Raw genomic sequence first — 5,164 nt, 5'->3', positions numbered from 1 at the left:
GACCATCCCTCTAATAGATTTTACCAGAGCCCTTCCTATTAAACATTCTCTGATTTTACACGTCGCGAACAGAACACTTCAGTTACGTGCCTGGTGTAGCTTCCTGTAATATAGGCTAGCCTAAGCCTAGCTTGTACCCTTTTCATGCATGCTAACGTGAAGAATATGAACATGCTATTTTGTAACAGTCGTTAGGTGGAAAAGTTTGTTTGTACTTACAGCTTGTGAGCTGGTGGTCGATCGTCGTGACGTAGGCTACAGGTCCAGATTTTCAGAACATCGATGCAAAACCACTTTCTAACTGTAGGCAGGCACAGTGAGTGTGGTCGAAATGATTGGAACACAGAACTAATGTTGCACTATACTTCGGTGGTGGTGTTCCAACGATAAATTCCAACCATTTCTTCCTCAACTCTTCTTTCTAAGGCAAGACATGCAACATTGATGTGTCATTGCCACAAATAACACAGGCACGAATTTGCTCCGCTATGTTAACAACTTGCTGTTAGCTCCTACTAGCTGCAGAGAGACAATCTCCTGGCCAAAATCTTTCTGTCTTCCTGTGGGCGGTCACAAGCCAAGGTGGGCGAGGCCATGAATAATTGTTTTCCCTGCGGCGTCACAGGGAAGGGCTTTTTCTGATTCGCTTGTTTTTCCGTGTATTTTTTTTCATTGGCTAATGCGGGCAATGGGGGTAGAAGATCATTTTCACATGCAGCATGCATATGCAACTTGGAGCGAGCTATAGTATTTCGAAAGGAACAAGTATTAAACGGTTTCTCGGTAAATGAGACCTTTAACTTATTGATAAGAAACTTTACCACTTAAAGGGACACCAGGCAAGCCTGATGTTTTTTCTCTACGGAACTCCCTTTCGCTCGGTCTGAAGCTCTTTCGGGATATTCTTCCTACAGGCAGTAGGGGCGGGCGAAAGAGTCTTCATTCGCCCTGTAATGAGTCATTTAATTATATACCGAATTGCGAAGATGAGTAATTAACACGAAAACGTTGCCTTGTGTCCCTTTAAAACAAATCTGAGAAATTGTATTATTTATTTTGTGTCAGGTCTATCACTTGAACATTTGCACTGTTAAACATATGAGATGCTCAAAAATGTATATTTCTTTTAAATAAGCATATATATATATAATATAGGCCAATGTTTTTTTCCCTGCAACACACTATGACTTCAACAACATTGGTATGAATAATTCCTGCACCAACCACCTAGGCCTACCTAAGAACATATATTAACTCACACAAGTGAAGTCAGTTTATTTATGCAGCAGATTTTATTTGCTGATGTCTTAACGCACCTGCCCCAGTGGAGTCACACTGTAAAAAGTTTAACGTAAAATGTACAGCAACTTGCTGGCAGCAAATAACCAGCAAGTTGCTGTATTTCACTCTACAGTACACCTACTGTATATGAAATCACAGTACCTATGCCTGATACTGTAAATGCAAACTACAGTAGTACTACCAGTGCTGTAATGTATACAGTATTGAATTGTCTACCGTATTTTTAATCACAGTACTTATGGATCATACTGTAACTTAGTACAGTAGTAATACCAGTGCTGTAATATTATATACAGTAATTTTGGGAAATTCATATCCTGCTTTATCTACAGCCAGGATAAATTTGACTAGGCCTAGGTATGGTTTAGGCTACACAAACTTGCATAAATAACCATTGACAACTTATCAGTTTGAAAAGCAAGTATATTTATTCACTTTTTTCCGTTTAGAAATTTTTGTGTGCTGCATCCTAACGTTAGACCAACGGTTGCAGTCAGCCTGATCCACCACCAGTAGCAGAGTGAAGCAGCACCTAGCAGAAATAGAAGAAAAAAAGATAAACAGTGTTAGATAACAATTTCAACTGAAACTGAAGGCTACTTACAAGTGAAACTTTAGAATAATCATTTATATATATACTGTATGTTTTTTGAGTTTACTGTCAAAATGCCAGGCTGAAGATGGTGTTAGCATAACTCAGTTTCGCAAGGTATATTTAGCTGCTAACGTTAGCCAGCTGGGTGAGCTCATTGATGATGTTTGCTTGCAGCAACACATAGATATATGTACTGATTACGATGAGTTAACGTTACATAAGTTAGCTGGTAGCAGCTAAACCTCCACGTTAACGTTAACCAGCAGCACATCATCTTCAGCCTAACATTGTGACAGTAACATACTAGGCCTAGCACTACTAGCGAATGTTTTATATAAATTATATGAATATAATAAACTGTAACTTACTGAGACCTAAGGTAGGCCTAATATAAATGAGACTGCCAAAACGTTAACGTAACATAAAACATTAACGTTAATGCCACCTTCACAGCAACAGCAACTATGATATCGATAGCTAGCCTAGCGTTACTTACTTATCGTAACGATAATTCTAAAACAACGATGTTTTTTAACACTTCAAAATAACATTTACTAAATGAACCTTACATTTTTCAGTAGCCATAGTTGTGTAGATTTGAACAAAATCTGGTTTGGTTCTTAACGGGAGCATTTACTGTCTGAAATATCCGATTTTGTTTACCACGCTCGGTGATATAGTGCTGGCCTGATGGGTCGCCTATTTACACCGTTTCAACGGCACATGGACGGTTAGCTCTAGACCGAGAATTCTCGTCGTGAAATTAAAATTCCACTGGAGCTCCAAGCGGTTGTGTACACGCAGCCTTACAACACTGTTTACAGCTCCTCGAGTCACGGTAAAATGTCATTTTTGGTACATAGCTAATTTAGATACACCTATGTTGTGTGTGGTTGCGTTTCTATAGGAGTCCGCTGTCTTGGTTTGTATAGAAATGGATATTAAGTGACACATACACGCAAGACGGTGGAAATACGGGACCGGTGGAAATAGGGGGAGTTACGATAGTTGATCCAACAAGCATGGATGAGTTTCTAAGTTAGACAGTACAACGTACATAGACTGTACACATGCCCGAATTTAATGTAGTACAATTTCACAATGAAACATTAACGTTACATAAATAAATGCTTGCTTACCATTAAGGTGGAGCTGCGAACTTGACAGAGTGCTGAACACCGTTGGTCTGACTGACTGAACTGTTGCTCAAAAATGATCGCCCGCCGCCGGACAGTTCAAACGTCGTCGCGCGGTGCACGTTTCAATCACCACGTCAAAATTTCCCAGTAAACCATAAATCCATGACTTTTCAATATCTTTTCAAAATGATGATTTGGATGGAAAATCAACATAATATCAATGTCACCTTGCTATCTGGGAGCTTAACTTTGTATTTATGTGCAAAAAGAAAACAGAAAACCCCAACTGATTTTCCGCCATGTTTTTTCAAAATTTTCAAAAAGCTGACAAGTGAGGGAGGAGTCAGATTTATTACTGTGTTATGATTCGCAGCAAATTTTTATTACTGTAGTTTGACCATTTTTGACCATAATTCATAGCGAAACTACAGCAACATGCTGTATTCACAAATACAGTACACATTTTTCTCAAAAACAGATCTTGTTACAGTGCACCAGTAGGAAGATCGGTGACATTACATAAACACATGTAATGTCACTCATCTCTCTGCAGGTGACTCCACTGAGGCATATACGTTAAGACGCTCTTAGCCAGTAACGAGAACTCTGGAGCACTCGTAGATCTACGAGTGTTTTCACAACGCTCTTAAGCAGTGTTGTATAAAGTACAAGAAAGCAATACTTGAGTAAAAGTACAAGTACCATACTAGAAAAAGACTTTGGTAGAAGTGAAAGTTACCTTTTAGAATATTACTTAAGTATCAAAAGTAAATTTCTGATATTTAATGTACTTGTAAAAGTAAAAAGTTTTTTTTTTTTTTTTTTTTAAAAAGCAGGCGGTTAGAACTTTTATTGTGAATAAAACTTTATTTCACTTTAGTGAACTTTATTTCACTTTTGTATGAACTTCAGGTGAAAAAGACCTTAAAATAACTTAGTTCTTCAACAACAAAAAAAAGACCTGCTGGTAAGGAGAACATTGGTCATTAGCATTTCTATGGCTTACTCCCCAGGCCACCAGTCATTAGTTGAAACTGTATAGGTGTCTGTTAATTTTCAAAAGAAGCTGATTCTCAAAGTTGACAGAATTCAGTCTTACTGTTCTTGGAGTGAAGACCAGTCCTGCGATGCTAAATAGCCTTTCACAGGCCGCTGAGGCAGGTAGCGGAGTGTTCAGCTTCACAGAAAGCTTGCACACTGATGGGAAGGACTTCAGCAAGTCCATGTGATCTGCTGAACAGGCCAAGTAACCATCCAGCTGTTTGACGCCATCTTGCATTTGAGACAACTGCAGGGCAGAGAAAGAGTCATCTTCATCAGATGAAGCGGACCTGCTGGCATCGCCTATCTGCAGTGAGGGCTCTTCCAGATGCTGCCTGATGTAGTCAGTTCCTGAAATAGTCTGGATAAAAATATAAATTATACAACTAATGCAACTGTCTAATCTGCCATGACTCCAACACAAACGTTTAATTTAAGGTTTGTTATTTTAGTTTCATGTACTATCCATGCACCTATAATTCAAGGTTTCTTTATTAGTACCGAAGGTAAATTTGTTGTGCAGCAATCAGATTCTTGATTTGTGAATTGCCAGTATGACAAATTGTGAAAATACACCTAATTGTTCACTATCCCCATGATATCTTACCCATTTTGATTGTGGCTTCATCCTTTGTCCACATCGTTCGGAATTTCGGAAGCAGAATCGCAGCAGCGATCAACTCTGGTTCTCCTGACATGTGGCCAAAACGGTTCATGATTCCCACCTGCAAGGCAGGTTATTTATAGCACATTTCAGCAACAAGGCAATTCAAAATGTACTTTACATAAAACATTTAAGCATTGAGACAAAGTGCCAAAGCAACTTACATATATTTAATTAATAATTGAAGACTTAACACAATAGAAAATAAATACAATAAATGGAAGCGTTAGCTTTAAATTCTGTCAGGAAGACTCAATGCATGCGTCACTCATTCATTCATTACTTCCGACCAATCACCAGTCTGCATCAGCCTTTATAATCACTTTACTTTGCACCTGCCTGTTGCTTTCAGGTGCCGATTTTCGATGTTCCGTATCCATACATGGGTAGCTAGTCATTCACTTCGCCACAACTTTTAACATG

The 5,164-nt window shown here is 38.7% G+C and overlaps 1 long non-coding RNA gene across 1 annotated transcript; it reads right to left on the bottom strand.

Moving 5' to 3' along the window:
• Positions 1-1,707: 1,707 nt before the first annotated feature.
• Positions 1,708-3,097, bottom strand: LOC121714001. Its single transcript, XR_006032998.1, has 2 exons — positions 3,037-3,097; positions 1,708-1,834 (listed from the first exon to the last, which is right to left on the bottom strand). It is a non-coding gene; the product is annotated as an uncharacterized LOC121714001 (long non-coding RNA).
• Positions 3,098-5,164: the final 2,067 nt, after the last annotated feature.

Source organism: Alosa sapidissima, chromosome 7, assembly GCF_018492685.1.
Source record: "Alosa sapidissima isolate fAloSap1 chromosome 7, fAloSap1.pri, whole genome shotgun sequence".
NCBI lineage: Eukaryota > Metazoa > Chordata > Actinopteri > Clupeiformes > Clupeidae > Alosa > Alosa sapidissima.
The sequence above is the reverse complement of the archived record's forward strand: the minus strand, read 5'-3'. Positions and strand labels throughout refer to the sequence as shown.